This window comes from Lynx rufus, unplaced genomic scaffold, assembly GCF_022079265.1.
Source record: "Lynx rufus isolate CCGP_SWC_20201006 ecotype Redwood Valley unplaced genomic scaffold, mLynRuf1.p SCAF_4, whole genome shotgun sequence".
Taxonomy (NCBI): Eukaryota; Metazoa; Chordata; class Mammalia; order Carnivora; family Felidae; genus Lynx; species Lynx rufus.
The window spans coordinates 167,367,500-167,387,026 of NW_025814856.1; the positions used below are offsets into that span (position 1 = coordinate 167,367,500).

Consider the following 19,527-nt stretch of genomic DNA (forward strand, 5'->3'; position numbering starts at 1 on the left):
CCACTTCACAAGGAAATAAATTACAGGCAAGGGTTTTTTTATCCTCTCCCAACTTGGTTTACCCACATCTGAGGGAAAAGAGATTCAGGAAAAAGGCAAAGCTGAGAGCAGACAGCACAATGTGTATTTCTGGACGCACATTTCGATTCAAGAGTTTATGCTTACCAAAATAGCACTCGAGTTCACACGGCAGAAGACGATGCAAAAGAAAATGCGAAGGATTATGATGAGGTTTCCCCTAAAAGGTTGCTACTCAAAGTGTGGTCCCCAGACCAGCAACACCAGCTTTGCCTGGGAACTTGCTAGAATGCAGAACCCAAGCCCACCCAGCCCTGTCCGATGAACCCCTGCAGGTCGACGAGGTCCCCAGGTGACGGGAAGGAACACCGAGGTTTAAACAGCCCCGTTTTAAAGGACTTCAACTTACAGACTTGCTACCTTATCTTTTTTATTAGTATTATTATAAAGAGAGAGCATGCACGAGCAGAAGAGAGAGGCAGAGGGAGAGAGAGAGAGAGAGAGAGAGAGAGAATCCCAAGCAGGCTCTACTCTCAGTCTGTTGTCCAACTTGGGGCTTGATCTCAAGACCCTGAAATCACGACCTGAGTTGAAATCAAGAGTCAGATGCTCAATCGACTGAGCCACCCAAATGCCCCTGTCTTTAAGAGAGAGAGAGAGAGAGAGAGAGAGAACAGAAGCTGTGGGTATGCATCCACCCCCAAATGTAGCACCCCGGCCGTCACGCAAAAGGGTGACGATGCAGACCCCCTTTCTGCCGCCCACTGGCGTCCCCAAGAAAAGCACCCCTGGGACCAAACTCCTGGAAGCTGTCCTGTATCCAATTGGATGGTCTCCCAGCTTGGAAAGGACAGCACAGGACCAATCGATAATGCTGAGCCGATGATGCAGTAGATTCAGGTCAGGACCAGAGCGGGCAGGAGAGGTAACGCCCGTGGGACACACGCCAGACGCCCGTCCTCCAGCCCCGACTGGAACCATCCAGCGCCTACGAAGCGGCCACACCGGACGGAGTCAATCTGCTTCGCTGTGTTAGAGGAGCTGTGACTTCGCAGCTACATTGTCTTTGGAGAGAAGGCCGTGTGGACGGTGGGGCTGCAGGAGGCGGGCAGGGAGGCGCCGCGGGGGGCTGGGGAGCGGGGAGCCTGCCCCAGACCCCCCGCCCCACCCTGGGGGACCGTTCGCACCTTCCCCGGGCCCGGGGCCAGACGGAGACGGGCTGTCACGAGAGCCGGGGGCCAGACGCACTCGCCTCCCCAAAGGGGCTCACCCATGAGCGCGGGGCCCCTCCGGGGACCCGCGTCTGTTTAACACGCTCACACAGCCCGTGAGAGGAGAGGGCAGTGGGTGATGCCGCAGAGACCCACCCCCTCCGCGGGCGTCGACCTCCGGACACGAACAACGCAGCGCTTACTGCTCAAGCACAAGACGAAAAAGTAATTCTCACCCTATTTAGAATCTTTCAATATGTTAGTGTCGTCTACAGTCACACGTCTCGTTCCTCGAAGCCATTTCCACCTTCTTTTCTCCTGGTGTTGATGCAGAAATGCTTCCAACATCCCAGGCTAGGAATGGGAGGAGAGAGGGAGGGAGGAGAGAGGGAAGCAGACTCCTGGAGCCGGGAGTCGCCTTGGTGTCACCTCGGGATTTCTTGATCATCTCCAGATGTTTGAGGAAGCCGAAGTTCCGGGAAGACCATGACTTCTTCCAGCTCATGTGATGACTGGCTGAGTCAGAACCGGAACTCAGAACCTCTGAGTCAGAGGCCGAACTGCCCTGACACCACACTGCCTGTAAAATCAAACACACGCCTGGGTGGCTCAGCCGGTTAAGCGTCCGACTCTCTGTCTCAGCTCAGCTCATGATCTCGAGGTTCGTGAGTTGGAGCCCCGCCTCGGGCTCTGCACTGACGGCACGGAGCCTGCCTGGGATTCTCTCTCTCCCCCTCTCTCTCTGACCCCCCTCTGCTCTCTCTGTCTCTCAAAATAAATACATTTAAAAAATAAATGAATAAATAATACGATTAAATGCGCAGGCACACACATACACGCACCCCCTTAGTCAAGGACACGTAGAATGTTCTAGGAAGTAAGAGTAACGCACGAACGATGACTCTTGGATGTGTCCAGTGGAGCAACTGAATACAGATAAGTCTTGGTCTTCCTCTGTCTTGCTCTGTTAAATGGGGAAAGGGAGGAGAACTTTAAATTGTATATATCACCCCATTTCCTCTATAAGAATCTCACATCGAGGCACCCGGGTGGCTCAGTCCATTGAGCATCCGACTCCTGATTTCAGCTCAGTTTGTGATCAAGGGTTGTGGGATCATGCCCTGCGTCGGGCTCCACGCTGAGTGTGGAAACTGAGATTCTCTCCCCCACCCATCTCTCTCTCTCTCTCTCTCTAGAGAGAGAGAGAGAGAGAGAGAGATGGGGGCCGGGTAGAGAAATCTATGGAAGTAGCAGTATTTTAAATAAACAAGCACACTGCATAAGCCGTCATACGACTTTCACTCTCCAAAATAGCATCGAGAGCCTAGAGCTGGTGGTTACAGAACAGTTATGCCGCGTCCCAGGGCGCGACACTCCTGAAACCGTCTAAGACAGTGGCCCCCGCACAGACCCCCAACTGGCCAGGCGAGGGCGGGGATCGTCAGCAACAAAATCAAGCTGTAATAATGTTCTATGAACATGATTTCTTATCGTCGGTCTTACGTATTGAACACCAGGCAAGCACGTGACAAACACAGTCACGAAACGTTGCGTCACTCCACACCAAGAGTTGAAAATTCGGGCTGGCACCATAAACAAGCACCCGGAACTTCTCAGTGTGCCCAAGTAGAGGGCGAGTGGTTGAGTGTGCCAGTAACTGGATGTCCGTTCCCAGGTTACTGCAAGGTACTGCCGGGTCTGTGGCCAACATCGCCGGGGTCATGCGAGGAATGCACGGTCTTGGGCCCCACCCCGGACCCAGGCATCAGAATCTGCACTGTAGCGGGATCCCCTGGGAATCTGCGTTCACGTTAAAGCTTGACAGGGAAGGCATTAGATGGGACTTGATAGATATTTGGTGAAAATCTTGTATTTCCTACGCTTTTGCCTTTTCAATGCCACAAGAAAGCAACTGCTGTCAAAAGATGTATATTATCCGCAACGGCAATATGAAGCAATTATTAAATGCTTTCTGTATGCATGGCATCGGAGTAGGTTTTTTTTTTTTTTTTTTTTTTTTTTGAGAGGACCTCATTTTATCCCTCCTATGTAGACTGATTGAAATGAACATAACTGGCCGCATGTTCATGCCTGGGAAGGAAATCGTGAAACGTTTCTGGAAGAAGCCTTCATCACATTTCTTTATATTAAAGGGGATTTGAAACGGAGGAGCCAGCAGAAAGGGAGATTTTTAAAAAAAATTTTTTTTTAACATTTATTTATTTTTGAGACAGAGAGAGACAGAGCATGAACGGGGGGAGGGCCAGAGAGAGAGGGAGACACAGAATCTGAAGCAGGCTCCAGGCTCTGAGCCATCAGCCCAGAGCCTGACGCGGGGCTCGAACCCACGGACCGCAAGATCGTGACCTGAGCTGAAGTCGGCTGCTCAACCGACTGAGCCACCCAGGCGCCCCAGGGAGATTTTGAAGGTACAAGTGAAAAAGCGGGTACTGGAGGAATGAGGTGTCTCAAGGAGAGAGAGAGTTTCCACAGCTCCCACCCCAACTCTCAAGTGCGGAGAAACGCTGAGTGGGGAAGTAGGAAAACAGAGGCAAGTAGAGTCAACTACTGCGGTTAATTCGGCAGAGGCGGGGGCGGGACAGGTGGGCGCAGTGGGAGTCCCCCACCCCCTTCAACCCCCCCCTCCCCGCAGTGGGGGCTGAGCTGTCCTGAGAGCAGGAGTCTGGAGAAGACCCTTGACAGAGAGGTGCTTCCGGAAGATTCAAATCTGCTCCGCGTTGCAAGGACTCAAACCAGACCTGCCTTCTCTGCCTGGAGGGGTTGTGCCCTCTCACGGGAAGCCCATCTACCATATTTCTTCTCGAGACAACTGTCCTCTCCCTCTGCTGCACCATGAACAGCTTTCCTAGAAGCTGGCCTATTGTTCTCATGCCTCTGATGCCTCTATTCTGACGCCATCGGCTGGTACTCGCTGGGTTTTGTGTTAGGCGTAACTTCTACAATGGGAACCGTATCCTCACACCTTGCTAATGCATCAAAGGTGTGTGTATGCCTGGCTTCAGATCAAAATTTGTTAGCTGTGTTTATTTACAAACCTGCATTTCACAGTGGAAAGAAAAATTATCGAGGTCAAAAGTGATTCTCAAAAGTGCGATCGCTGCCCTCCAATTTTGTTTGCCTGAATACCTTTAATGCATCAGACCATCAACCCTCTCGTACACTTGTGAGTGTTCACTTGGGGCGCCTGGGTGGCTCAGTCGGTCAAGCATCCGACTTCAGGCTCAGGTCATGATCTTGCCGTTCGTGGGTTCGAGCCCCGTGTCAGGTTCTGTGCTGACAGCTCAGAGCCTGGAGCCTGCTTCGGATTCTGTGTCTCCTTCTCTACCCCTCCCCTGCTCACTCTCTCTCTCTGTCTCTCTCAAAAATAAATAAACATTAAAAAAAATTTGTTCATTTAAAAAAATCAGTAAAAAACCTCTTTTCCGTTATTTTCAAGTTCTTATAATATTAAAATTAATAAATTTCCCTGGGATTTTGTTGTTAATAGTAATAAATCCACCATGGAGGAGTACAAAAATTATTACCCCAAAAATACAAAAACACTAATTCAAAGGGGTACATGCACCCCAATGTTAATAGCAGCATTGTTTACAAGAGCGAAACTATAGAAACAGCCCGAGTGTCCACTGACTCATGAATGGATTAAGAAGATGTGGTATAGGGGTGCCTGGGCGGCTCAGTCGGTTAAGCATCCAACACTTGATTTCAGCTCAGGTCATGACCTCACAATTTGTGGTATCGGGCCCCACTTTGGGCTCTGTGTTGAGCATGGAGGCTACTTGGGATTCTCTCTCTTCCCTCTCTCTCTGCTCCTCCCCTGCTCGTACTCTCTCTCTCTCTCTCAAAATAAATAAATAAACTTAAAAAAAATAAAGAATTAAAAAATTAAAAATAAAATGGAATGCTAAAAATCAAGCAACTCTAAAGACAAGAAAGGAAGAAGAGAGGAACAATACCAGCTAAAAAAAATTAAGAAAAAGAAACACACGGCAAATAGCAAAATGATAGATCACAAGTCGTATCAATAATTACAATAAATATAGAGGATTAAACTCCCCAAAGAAAAGGCAGAGACCTGCAGAGTGGATTTTAAAAAGGGAGACCCAATGATAAGCTGGGTACAAAAGATGTGTTTTAAATGTGAACACACAGATAGGCTGGAAACAAAAAGGTGGAGAAGGCCCAGACACGATGGGTAAGGCCACAGTCCCTGTACTGACATCATCTCAAAGATGCGGAGGGAGCAGAGAATCACCAGAAAAAGGGGAACATTTCATAATAATAAGAGTCTATTTATCATCAAGCTGTAACAATCATAAAGGCATATGCACCTAATAACAGAGCTTCAAAATACACACGGCAGGGCATAGGACAGAAGACACTTTTCTCGACTCACACCACACACCCTGCAGTTGGCGTGCAAACACACAGCCCCTGCACACATCCTGTACTTAGTTGCCCCAAATCAGGAGAAAAACCAGAGATCCTGAGCAGATCAGGCAAACTCAGAAAATCAGAGGAAGCTTTCCATCTCACTGTTCTCACCAGATGCAAAACCTTGCAGGGATCTTAGCCATGCACATTTGGTTGCAAAACATTTTATTGTTTTTTGCTGCTGAGTGGGTCACGTGAGTAAACTGACACCGAGCCCAGGCATAGCCCAGGTCACTCTGAAGGCAGTCCTGTCTCCTTTAGAGGTCGGGGTCATCTGCAGTGAGGTCACAGGGCACCCACACACCCAAATACCTAGTGGCTCTGTTTTCAGTGGGTGTGGCCCTGGGTGTGGGGAAGGGGGAGGCTTATCTCTTTTCTCAACTCTTAATATGTAGAAAATTTTACATCCCAATACCTTACAGCAAGAAGGAAATTAGTCCAATACTTAATAATAATTAATAAATTACAATTCATGAAATTCTACTTCTTGCAAAAAGGGAAAAGAATTCCATTAGCTAGATACAATTGTTTGTCATACCACAAAATTGCATACAGAGCAACAGAAGCTAAATCTTGCACTGATGAAACACAGCTATCCCGTTCATTAATGAACTTTATACACTGTTTTGTCTTCAAAGTGCCAGTAAATATTTCAGATTATAAGCAATTTAAGGGTTTCTTGTTCAACCACAGATTTAAGCTCAGCTCTGATTTAAAACAAAAAAAAAATAGGGAAACAGGAAATGATTGTGAATGAAAAGCATAACAGGAGCCACGTGACCCATGAGGCACAGAAGATGAACTTCAAAAGACAGTGCTGAAGTTTCTCCTAAGGCAGAAGAAGAAAGATGTGCGTACGTGTTTAGCTATGAAGGTATTTGTTGAAGCTTTGTTTCTGATGATGAAAACTAGGAGGCTATCTGTGAGTGTCCACTGATAGGATAGGCTAAGAAATTTGTCACACGCACACACACACACACACACACACACACCATGTAGCCAGTAAACATCGCGGTGGCCAAATGTTTCTTACCCCAGGTTGATGTTTACCCTGGATTATCGAACCGTCAGGGGCAAGAGGAAAGTGACAAGGCAACAAAGTATTAGGTACAGTACAATCCTAATGATACTTGTCCGCAGGTTGACAAGTGTAATTACACGGGTAAAAGATCTGGTCGTGTGCACATACCATGATCATCTCCGAGTCTGGGAATCATAGGTCATTTTTATTTTCTTGTTTTTGCTTCTTCTGACTTGCCTACGTGACCTTCTCGTTACAGTTGGGTCTGCCTGAGATCCCTGCTTTCAACCAAGCGGTACTCTGAAGGGTTGAATTGTGTCCCCCGGAGGATGTGTTCAAGCCCTAACCCCCGGGACCCGTGAACGCGACCTTCTCTGGAAATAGGGTTGTTGCAGGTGGAATTAATAAAGACGAGGTCCTGGGGCACGCGGGTGGGTCCGTCGGTGGAGTGTCCGACTCTTGATAACGGCTCAGGTCGTGATCTCATGGTTCGTGAGTTCCAGCCCCAGGTCGGGCTCTGCGCTGACAGCACAAAGCCTGCTGGGATTCTCTCTTTCTCTCCCTCCCTCTCTCTCTGCCCTCCCCTGCTCACGTGCTCTCTCTCCCTTAAAATAAATGAATAGTGGGGTGGCTCAGTCGGTTGAGCTTCCGACTTCGGCTCAGGCCACGATCACGTGGTCTGTAAGTTCGAGCGCCACGTCGGGCTCTGTGCTGACAGCTCGGAGCCCGGAGCCTGCTTCTGATTCTGTGTGTCCCTCTCTCTCTGACCCTCCCCCGTCCATGCTCTGTCTCTCTCTGTCTCAAAAATAAACATTAAAACAAAAAACAAAAAACAAAAATAAATAAATAAACCTAAAAAGAAATAAAATAAATATGAGGTCCTGCTGGAGTGGGACCCGTGTGTTATGAGAAGAGGGGAGAAACATGGAAAGAACACACGAGACAGGAGACGGGCATGTGACGACCAGGACAGAGACTGGAGGGAGGGGGCTGCGAGAGGTGGCTGGCCAGAACCCAGACAGGCAAGGACGGATTCTCCACTAAAAGTCTTTGGAGCTAGCGTGGCCGCACTGGTACCTTGATTTCTATCAGTTCTACTCTCCACAATCCCATCGTACCTAATACCAGCGCAGTAACAAGAGAAATGCGGCTTTTATCAGGCCCAGAGTTTTCCCAATATCCGTGGATGGCTCAGATTCAGTGCGTCCTAAGCCCCTCACTCACGGTGACGGCCCCTAGGGATACTCAATGCAGTGACCGCGTCGCCCGGCTCTCCAGGGAAGCCCGCGCTCCCACGGCAGCGGCAACGCCACTAGGCCCTGGGGGCATTTTCAGGACCTTCGGTGTCTTTCCGATAACCTCGTGAATGGCCACCGGGCTTGCTGTCCTCAGAAATTTCTGGAAGCTTCTTGCTGGGAGAAGCACAAGAGGAGGTAACAGTGATTCCACCAGGCCCGAGTGGGAGATCGAACTCCCCCGGATTGTTAAGGAAAGACTTGGTGAGGACTACTTAGGGAGAAGGCCAGGGGGAAGGGAACAAACCAGGCACAGCCGGGTGTCTACAGACGAACCAAGGGGAAGGTCATGCCCACCGTGGGGTCGATGCAGCTGGGAGGGGGGCTGGAGGGGCCTCCGGAGGGCAAGACCTCCTCCCCAAAGGAGTCTCCCACAGCGGGCACAGGACACGCAGCGGCCAGACGGTGGCCGGGCAGGGCAGAGATGGGTCCAGGGGGCAGAGGATGACAACGACCCCAGAGGAATCTTTCTGAAAGAGCCCAACCTAGCGGACGACCCGAGGGAGCTGCGGAAACCCCAGGTCATCCAAGAACGTTCTTGTCACACAGCCCGCGCCTTTTAGCAACTGTGACTATTCAGTGTGCAGAGATAAGTGACACTAGAAGTCAAGTGTGGGGAGCGCGTGGGGGAAAGGACAGTGAATATTCAGAAAAGACACTTGAAAGAGAGAAAGAAGCCTGACAAAGGCCTTCTGTCATCTCTGACGCTCTGCGGTCCCCGGCTGCGGAGGACACGGACGGCATGGCACCAGGCGACAGGCCCCTCTTCCTCCCGGGCCTCTCTCTTCTCTGCTTTGGCTCGCCAGCCCGGGGCCGCGGGACACAGGCCCGACGTGACCACGCGCACACGGGAGAACCAGGCCACGGTCATTTCTACCTCTTTCCGTCTTTCCTCTCACATTTTTTTTGTTTGTTTGTTTGTTTTTTAATTTTTTTTTTTTTTTAGTGTTTATTTATTTGAGAGAGAGAGAGAGAGTGACAGAGCATGAGCAGGGGAGGGGTAGAGAGAGAGAGGGAGACACAGAATCCGAAGCAGGCTCCAGGCTCCGAGCTGTCAGCACAGAGCCCGACGCGGGGCTCGAACCCACAGACCGTGAGATCGTGACCTGAGCCGAAGTCGGACGCCCAACCGACTGAGCCACCCAGGCGCCCCTCTCTCACAGTTTTTAGTTGGGGCAAAATCCACAAAACATGCAATTTACCACCTTAACCGTTTTAAGGATGCCATTGTGCGGTTATCTGTACACTCACTTGTTGTATAACCACCGCCACCGCCCATCTCCAGAACTTTCCGTCATCCCGGATTGTAACTCTGTCCCCGTTCAACACTAACCCCCGTCCCCCTCCCCCCACCCCCAGTGCCCACCCTTCTGCTTTCCGTCCCTGTGAACTCGGTGCCTCAAGGGACCTGTGACGGAGTGATGTGCTCAGTGCTAGTCTCTCTGAAACTGGCTTCTGTCGTGCACAGTGCCCTCGAAGTCCACCCACGCTGTCCCGGTGGACGCGTTTCGTTCTCGTTTGCGGCCAAGTGATACCGCTCTGCGTGCACACGCCACAATCTCTTTGCCCGTCAGCCGTCTCTGAGGGGCTCCAGGCACCTGTGCCTTCAGGCAACTGCCGGGTCTGGGATCCCAGCCCTCTGCCCTCTCTCTGCTGCCATCACGCACTTTGTCCCTTAGGGTCCTGTCCCCGGGTCCCTCCACCCCACCCCAAGCCTGGTTGCCAAACAGCAGTGGTTTCCTCTCCCTCCCTGTCTCCTATCAACCTTGAACAAGGGCACACAACGAATGCCCCTTTTTCGTCTCGAAAGTTTTGTTGCCAACAACCGCAGGGAAGCTGACAAGGGATAAAAACCAACAAACCAGGGGAAGTGACAAACATCCCCCAGTCCTGCAGGAGCCACTGGCCCCAGCCTACAGCCCTCGGCTCCCTTCCGAAGGTCCTTCCAGCCAGGTCCAGCCAGGGCTTTCCACCTTCTGTTCTGAGAACTGGCTTCTCTGTCCCCACCCCCGTCTCCTGGGCTCAGCCAAGTACAAGACACGATGAGCTGCTTGATAAGCTGTTTCTCCCTGACAGGTCCCGGGCCTGAAGGGCCACGCAGGGGGGACGTGGGCTCTGTGCTCGGTCAGACTCTCCAGGCCACAGGGCCCATCCCAACGGGGCTCAGCCCCTGCCAGCAAGGCACCCTTCGTCCCAGGGACTGAGGGGACAGAAGGCACGGCCAGCCACCACTCTCTACCCCAGAGCCCCCAGATCAAAGCCCCCTCCCATCCTACCAACTCAAGCCACCGTCACTCTGTGGCCCGCTTCCCCACCGAAGCCCAGAGCTGGCCTAGAGGCCGTCTTAACAGAGATACGGCTTACGCTCTATGTAATTCTAACAAAATCTTTATAATTCTCTACGAGGAAGGGGAAGTGACCATGAAAATATTTTCTTGCATGCACAGCCTTGTTGTCTATCAGGGAGAAGTATGAAAAAAACAAAACAAAAAAACTAGGGCGCCCGGGTGCCTCAGTCGGTTGAACGTCCGACTCTTAATTTCAGCTCAGGTCTAGATCCCAGGGTCATGGGCTGGGGTCCCACACTGGGCTCCGTGCTGAGCACAGAGCCTGCTTGGGATATTCGCTCTCTTTCTCTCTCTTTCTCTTTGCCCTTCTCCCTTGCTCTCTCTCTCTCAAAATAAAATAAAATAAAATAAAATAAGACAAAATAAAACAGCTTGAGCTTAAACGTGAACCCCTCATGTGTATTAGGGGTAAACAGAACCGCTATATAGGAGTCCAAAAACAAGGTGACTCAGACGGGAGCTGAGCCCTGTCTCCCCCAGCCACCTGGAGGTGAGTGGGTTGACTTCCCGGGTCACCCCAGGGCCCTACGGCCCTGTATCATCTTGCCCGCATAGTAGAAGCTGGCTCACTTCTCTATGTTCCCAGCTGCAGGAACAAAGAGAATCCAGGAAACCGGTTTGTGTTTAGAGACACGGGCCGGGAGTTGCCGGTGGCACGTCCGTGCACATCCTATCAGCCCAAGTTCAGGCATGGGACCACACCTTGCTGGAAGGGAGCCTGAGAACTGCGGTCTCTACCTGGCGGCCAGGCAGCCAGCCAAGGTTCAGGCCCTCTGTTAGGTTTCTCTGCCTTACGCGTGTTACGACACACACAAGATATCAGCACAGCGATGCCCGTGTAATTCATAAACACACCAATATACTTGGGCGTGCAAGCTAAGATCGGCTCAGCCAAAAGGAACACACGACCGAACAAGGTTTGGAGACACGAACCCACAGGATAAAGGCCAGGCTTCTCAGCCTGTCCCTCCCGCAGGACGTGGCCCAGCTCATCTCTCCCAAATTCTCCAGGCTCGCTCCCAGCACGCTCAGCCCTGCCCGGAAAGTTCTGGCACGTAGCACCACTGTGCATTATTCCATCTGCCTCCTGCCGTGTTTCCGCTTCTCCTCAGCACAGACTCGTCCTTCCAGACCCAGTGCAAACATCCCACCTCCTGAGGAGCTTTTTCTCATCGTCGCACCTCTGTTCCCTAGCATTCTGCGTGAAACTCCGTGAGAAAGCCTGCCGCGGTGCCTGGAAACTCTGTCCTCCCCTCGGGCACGGGGAGCAACAGCCTCTACCCTTCTGTTCACATTCCAACCCCAGAGCCTGTGTCACCTTCCACGGCAACGGGCCTTTGCACATGTCATTAAGGATCTTGGAGGTCTCGAGACCGGGCGATTGTCCGGTGGGTCCTATGTGGGTGCGAGGGTCCCGAGACGTGACTGAGGCTGGGGGAGCAGAGTCAGACAAGGAGACGTAAGGCGGGAGGCAGAGGCTGGACTCACACTTGGAAGGGGCGGAGAGCCAAGAACAGTAGGTGGTCTCCAGAAGTGGGAAAGGCAGGGAAATGGATTCTCCCGTGGAGCCTCCGGAAGGAGCCGCACGCAGGGACACCTTGATTTCCACTCACTGACACTCATTTCCCACGTCCGACCTCCAGAACGCTAAGATAACACATCTCTGTAATTTGAAGCCACTAAGTTGGGGACAACCTGCCACCGCGGCCCCTGGGAAACTCACACAATGCCGTTCTCTCCTGTGGGTTCCTCCAGGTCACATGCAGGGGCTGAGTCCCCAGTGTGCCCAGCACGGCATATACAGCAGAGGCCCCGAGAGGGGTTGTGAATGACAGGGGTGGGGGGCGGGGGGGGGAAGGGGAGGGGGCTGGAGGTGGAGGGGCAGGTCGAGGGGTCGGGGGAGCAGCCGCTCGCGACTCGGAAGGACCTGGATTTGAACCCCGCTCTGCCACTCACAGTGCGCGGTAGCTCTGAGCAAGTTTCATTCGGGACCCCGTTGCTTCACGTGACGTCCCCGATGACGGTCTGGCAGGTGTGTGCGAGGACTAAACAACAGAGGTGATATCGGGCGTTTGCATTTTGGACGGTAACCAAGGAAAACAGAAAACAGGGCCGTGAGGCACGACGGCGAGCTCGCACACGCCCTGCACACGCCACCCGGCTGTGCTTCCTCCTCCGGACCGTCCCCCGCGGGAATCCCACCCGCACCAGCCCGCTCCCCCGGGACCCCTGCCCTGTAGCCACCCCCCCACCCCGAGTGGGGGTGCCTCCCCTCCTGCCAGCCCCCTGCAGCTGGGAAAGCCCCACACGGGGGGGGGGGGACTCAGCAGAGACCTCCAACCCCTCCCAGGCCCGCCGGCCAGGACGGAGCCCACGGTCAAGGTGTGGGCACGCTCGCGCCTCCGCAGCCTCTGGGGGCAGGACTGTCCTTGCCCCTCCTGCTCCTGGCAGCCCTCGGCCTCCCCGGGGCTGGGAGCCGCATCCCTGTGACCTCCGCCTCTGCGGCTTCGTGGCCTTCTCCCGTGTCTCCTCTGTGGCTCCCCTCTCCTTCTAAGGACATCGGGCCTGTTGGATTAAGAGCCAAACCTACTCCAGTAGGTCCGAGGTGAGCTCATCTTGACCAGTCACCTGCACAAGGACCAAATTTCCAAACAAGGGTGTATTCTGTGGTCCCGGAAGGGACAGGATGCGGGGGGACGCTAGCCAGCCCGGCGCGCCGGTGTGCCACGGGTGTGCCACGGGTGTGCCACGGCCGTGTCCCGCCCTCCCGGGCAACTGCCTTCGCTCCCCAGGACCTCAGGCCCCCCACCTTCACGTGGCAGGTGTGCCACTGGCTTAAGCAACTTCGTCCTCCACAAACATGACCCATCCGAACCCCGGCCTCTCTGCGCCCCGGCCTCGCCGGCCCCAGTGACTCATCCCACACCACCGCAGCCACCCAATCCTGGGGCCCCGGCACAGACGTTGTCATCGTCTGCAGCTGCTGTCTCCCTCTGAAACCACGCATTCATAAAGCTTCCCGTGGCCTCTTCCACACCAGGTGCCACCTCCAGTAACAAATTTGTGACTGCTTGGTTTCCATCAGTGGGCGGAACGATGACCCCGCCGGGGTGGAGCCGACCTCCAGGAGAGGCGCCCCCCCCCCCCTCGCCCCAGCCCTACTTCCTTCCGCCCTGCTTGGGCCCCAGGGCCCCCTTCAACCACTAGTCAGGGTCCGGGACTTCCTTGCCACTTTGTCCCAGAAGAGGCCAGTTCTAGATGCCTCAGAGGGCGGGCCTTCTCTTCCCCTCCGGCCCAGGGTGTGGCTCACAATAGTCACACCGCCCCGAGGCCCCTGCGGCAGAAACCTCAGCCTGGCCGTCCACACTGAAACCCAGACTGCAGTCTCTTCGAACCAGCCCCTCCCTCCCTTGAACCACTCCTCCTCCTCCTCCTCCTCCTCCTCCTCCTCCTCCTCCTCCTGGGGCAAAAACCGGAACTGCCTGAGGGCGACGCCCTGCAGCCCACCCAGGACTCCAGTCCTTCTACCCTACAGGTGGCCTCTGGGTAATTACAGGAAATGCCTACCCAGCCTCCGCAGGACTCTTCCCCCACGTCCTTCCCCTTTATCCGTCTCTCTGCTGGAACCTTCCAGCAGCATTTAAATTTGCTCCCGGCTTCCCCATTTTTGAAACAGAAGAAAGCTCCCTCCGCCTCACGTTCTTGTGCGGCTCCCAGTCTCTTGCCGTCTTGTCTACACCTGCTGCGTCACCTTCCTGGGCTCCAGCTCTCCTCGGGGTTCCCAGGGGGCCCCGCATCGCCGCACACTTCCGTGGGGCAGTCAGGAGTGGCCTGCCTTCTTTGCCACGGCCGGCCCTCCTTCCTGGAGCTCACGCCCCCAGACTTCTGGAGCTCATATCTTCTTCCCGCCCCTTTGGACCTCCCACCCCCACACGCTTTGCCGCCTCTTTTCCTCCTCTCCCTTCCAGGGCTGTCGGAGGCTCATTTGGTTTCTCATCCTACACACTCTGCCTTGGTCCCTCGTCCAATGGCTTCGGCCGCCCTACGGATGGTCTCTGATGGATGCGCCCATAACCTGCCGCAGCCAAGAAGGTGGTCTGGGAAGGACGGAAGCATCCTTCTCTATCCTTCGAGGTCTTGCCCCTGGGGTAATAATTAAATTTATGTGAGACAGATCGACAGGACAGAAAACCAGCGTTTTATTACGTGCTCGCAGTGGCCCGCGAATGAAATTGAGACCCGGAGAAATGACCGAGGCGGGCAGTTTTTCCGCTTTTTAGACAAAGAGAGAACGGATCCGTGAGGAATTGACGAGACCAGAAAAGCTTAACTTTGGGAGCTTCCGGTGGTAGTGAGGGATTCTAAACAGATCTGGGCTGGGGAGTAAATTAGTAGAAAGTAACAAGGGTTGTCTATACAGCCTTCTCGGCCCTAAATCTCCCATCGCTGGTCATAAGGGTGCCTCTTCACCTCCTGGGACAGGGAGGGCACCTTTCACATGGGAGATTTGTTTCCCGCTTGCGGGGGGACAGAGGAGGGTCTGAGTGACCTTCCCGCACAGGCAGGGGCACCGGGGCGCGGAGTATTAGAACAAGGAGAGCAGAGGGGTGAACAATGCTGGAGCAAACCTGGGCCCGCTGGAGACAGGAGCAGAGAGCGAACAGCCACACTTCTTCCCCCACAGGACCGGTCCCGCAGAGCAGAGGACGCCCGTGTGGCCCCTGGATGTGTGTACTCGCTTCTTTCCCCCACTCTTGCGGGGGTGACACTCACCAATAAAGTCTTAGCGCGCAAGCCAAGATGTTCCTCGACATCCAAGAACACGGTCCTGCTCTCGGAATCGGGACCGAACCCCTTCACACCCCCTGGGATAATGAGACTCAAACAGGCGAGTAGTGACAGGTGTTGATAAGGATGTGCAGAACGGGGTGGGGTGCCCGGTGGCTCAGGCGGTGAAGCGTCCGGCTTCGGCTCGGCTCAAGATCTCACAGTCTATGAGTTCGAGCCCCGCGTCGGGCTCTGTGTTGACGGCTCAGAGCCTGGAGCCTGCTTCATATTGTCTGTCTCCCCTTCTCTCTGCCCCTCCCCTGCTCGCGTTCTGTCTCTCAAAAAATAAAATAAAATGTCGAAAAAAATTTTTTTAATAAATAAATAAAATGAATAGAAAGGATGTGCAGAAATCAGAACCCTCATACTCTGGCGGGAATGTGAACCGGGCAGCTGCTTTGGAAAAGAGTCTAGCAGTTCCGCTAATGATTAAAGACAGGGCCACCACTGGACGCAGCACCTGCACTGCGGGCAGCCTCACCTGGGAGAAGGGAAGCGTGCCCCCCCCCGCCCCCCACAGAGACGGTCACGCCCATGGTCGCAGGGGCATTGTTCATCAGAGCCTCAAAGTGAAAACAACGCAATTATCCATCAATTGGCAAATGGATAAACAAAACGGGCATTTCCTCATAACAGGATATTATTCAGCCATAAAAAGGAGTAAAGTACTAACACACGATACAGCATGGGTGAACCTTGAAACATTATGCTGAGTACAAGAAACCAGCCCCCCAAGACCACATGTTATATAATCCCATTCAAATAAACTTCCAGAACAGGAAAAGCTATAGATAGAGATGGAAAGTACATTACTGGTTGCCGAGGGCTGAGGAGAGGAGGCTGGGAGGTGGGGAGGAGGGGGGTAGCGGAGATGTGAGCTACAGCCTGAGTTTCTTTTCGGGTCGATGAAAATGTTCTAGAATTGACGGTGGTGATGGTCGCACAGATCCGTGAATACAATAAAAGCCTTCGGATTGTGCACTTCACATGGGTACATTGCGTGGTTCGTGAATTATATCTTAATAAAGCTGTATAAAAATGATAACACAGTCTACACTGATCGACTCTGAAAGATATTCATTATCTCCAAAGTTCTGGTTCCATTATATGCGAAGTGTGATCTTACTCATGTTTGTTTTTTTTTTTGAAACACACACACACACACACACAATTTATGCATAGAGAAAAAAATGTGGAAATTCACACCCCCAAATGTTACATTATGTTTAGTCACTGGGATTATGAGGTTTTTAAATATATTCTTGCATACTTTCTGAATGTTTTGCAGGGAGCATGTGATATTTTTCCATTAAAAATAATATACTTAGTCATCTACCCTATTTTTTAAGAGTATTTATTATAAATGGTTACTAATGTGTTTTTTTCTTTAAAGAAAAAGGCAGCAGATTGCTCACTGCATGACCTCTCAAATATCTGAGACACCATGTCCTCCCTTTCTTCCCATGAGTCTTCTCTGTCCGGAAGAGCTACAGAGGTCTTGTGTCCTGGGTCAGCGATCTGTGCTACCTTTAGTCCATAAGCGACATAAGTGAGGAGTAAACTCTCCTCACGTGATGGCACATCTACACGGATTACCCTCCAGGGATGCCGTTAAGAACCAAATGTTACCCTCCTGAACACATTTCCCTAAATACTTAAATCAGAGTAACTGGGGCTAGGGAGAGCAGATCCCGTCATGGTTGAGACACAGCCCTCATTTATTAGAGAAAGGACAACAATAACAACGTCCGTCTGTCGCAGGGGCTGATTGAGTTGCAAATTCTCAAAATACTTGAATATGGTTTCCGATACCAAGGCTGTGGTTTCCAGGACTGCAAATCCACATGCCTCCGATGCCGTTCCCCTAGACTAACTTCATTCGTGGGACCAGACTCCCGTGATACATACCCTGGGGATGCAGCGACAAACCCTTTGTGGGATGGAGGCCACACCGACAGCCCTCAGGAGGGACCCAACAGAACGCAGCCCCCAAGCACCCTCCCACGTGGTCTGTGGGCCTCTGCGTGGCTCCGGGAGGCCCCCTGATTCACAAGGACCCAGCAGAGATGGGAGGGAACACAGAGTCAGAGGCTGGGCTGTGCTGACAGCGGCTCAGGTGGACAGAAAGGTGGGCCAAGTGAACAGACTTCAACACACCAATAAGCTCGTGGGACGGAGAGTCCCTTTCCACACAGGAAGCCATAAAATACTTTCATAAAGTTTGTACCTGTCCGGAAGGAGGATGACAACTCAAAATGACACTGGGAAGGTCTGCACGGCCAGGCCGAGTGGCAAGAGGGAAAACGTAAAGAAAACCGAGGGCACCTTACACCCTGGAGGACAGATACACTGAGTTCTGTGCTGTAAGGAATCCGCATATACAGCAGCTCCGCTGGGAAGCAAAGAGCTGTCGCTTCTGCCTCTTGGGCCTTATAGACCCGAATAAGCCGGTTTCTGAAAGCTGCCGAGAAGCTCCGTGCGTCTACCGGCGTTTCCTATCGGAGTCCGTGACATGCCCACATTTCAGGGTCAAGACGGTGGGAGAGACACATCTCCGTGAGGTCCACACGCTGAGTGTATCGGTGCTTCTCAAGGTGCCTGTGTGATGTGTAATGTGTTTCTGTCCTGTTTCTCCCCAGCGCTTGAGGCTGATGGGGGCGGGGCGGGGAGGGGAGGGACGCGCAGGCTTCTGAGGACGGATTGAAGAAGGACGCGACTATTCGGCGTCTGGTTGGATAGGTGTGCCCCCACTGATCCAGCTGACGTCCTGCCGGCCTCTGCTTTTCTTGCTTTGACAAAGTCCCAAGGCTCCTACGACAGGACGCACTTACACAAGGCGCGCTGGAGAAAATGGCCGGGACCCAGATCACAGCGCGCCATGAGGTCAAAAGTGCTGCGAACCTCCGGAAACCGAGTCTATAGTGGGGGCCGGGGCAGACGGAGAGAGGGTGAGAGCCTCCTGCCCTTCCCACGAGAAGACGTGACCACGGACCCCCCCCCCCCGCCCCGTTCCCACCCCCACTTTGTCTGGGTCATGCTCGAGAAATGAAAACAAGTCACATCCCTCACAAATGCCACGTCCGGATTGTGCACGACGGTTTGAAAGCCACTTTGTCATAACGCGTGATGATGACACTTCTTAAAAATGTATGCTCTCGCGGACGTAGATTAGGTTAAGAGGTCACAGCAGCGTGGTATGTTGGACTGGGTGTGGGATACCTACACCACGACCAGGCTGTGTCTGGCCTGCAAGTGAGCCGTGGCCGAAAACCCACTACTGGGGGGGATGGGGGAAGGGGGGGGCAACAGTGACCAGCTAACGAGTGGCAAATGTCTTCACGCAGCGCTCCTCAAAACTCTCCCAGGGCAACACCCCTTAAAGTCGAGGAGTGTGACCCCAGCACTGCAAGCACTGCTTTTCCTTGAAGTCTCCTGTTTAATCATTAAAAATGCATGCGAATCCTGCCTCCACCCCCCACCACCAAAACCAGGAACTTTGAGAAACATCAATATCTCAGGAGGCTGTTTCTGGTTTTTTGTTTTGCTGTTGTTGTTGTTGTTGTTGTTTTTTTTTTTTTTTTTTAAGATTCTCGCAGATGGCCACAAGCCCCGATACTGGAGATGCCACACACAGAACCTCACACCGCCTGAGCCTGTGCGACGTCGTGGCCATCAGACTTGCTCTCAAGGTCCGAGTTCCTCCCAATCTCTGCTCCTCCGCGGACAGTGCCGCAGACCCGGCTCTTCCCCTACGGTTGCCGAAGATCCCGCGAAACAACAGGACCTCGCTCAACAAGATGTGGGTTTTGTGGGGCCTGATGTGACACACGTTGGCAAGCAGGACACAAACACGTACGCACCAACGCGGTAAAGTAATCTACTCTTCAAGAGGAGAGTCAAGAGTTCAGATTTCCTTTTTTTCTTGAATGGTGGTGGCTTGCTTTCGCCGGGTAAGGTAAGGAAAGACGAATGAGATTTTTACCATTTGCATTTTCGTAACAGACGTCACGTGGACCAGAGGTTTGTGGACCGCTCTGCCGCGGGGAAGCGGCGATGCACCTTTAACAGCACGCACGCCTGCGCGCGCGCGCACACACACACAGCGGAGCAGCGCGCCTCCGAGCCCCGGGGCACTGCACGCACCAGTGCACTCGCCGTAAACTAGCAGGTGTGGTGACCAGCCGGCGCCACGGAAGCCGGCCACACGACAGAGGTCGGAGCATCGTCAGGTGACTCGGCAGGTGCATAGCGATCACCTGTTGCCCGCCCAGTGGAGGGGTCAGGTCAGCAGGGGAGGCTCATCAGTGGGCCACGTCTACGTGACGATCGAGGGCCCAGGTTGTTCAACCGAG

General features: G+C 53.2%; 1 long non-coding RNA gene across 7 annotated transcripts; it reads right to left on the reverse strand.

The window, feature by feature from the left end:
* Positions 1-632: 632 nt before the first annotated feature.
* On the reverse strand, positions 633-14,201 carry LOC124524449 (uncharacterized). Of its 7 annotated transcripts, none has more exons than XR_006965239.1 (6): positions 14,047-14,201; positions 12,683-12,976; positions 12,305-12,393; positions 2,072-2,193; positions 1,466-1,809; positions 633-1,082 (listed from the first exon to the last, which is right to left on the reverse strand). It is a non-coding gene; the product is annotated as an uncharacterized LOC124524449 (long non-coding RNA). The 7 variants fall into 7 exon arrangements; XR_006965236.1 differs by having other exon boundaries at positions 13,916-14,201; XR_006965241.1 differs by having other exon boundaries at positions 12,683-12,913; positions 14,047-14,199.
* Positions 14,202-19,527: the final 5,326 nt, after the last annotated feature.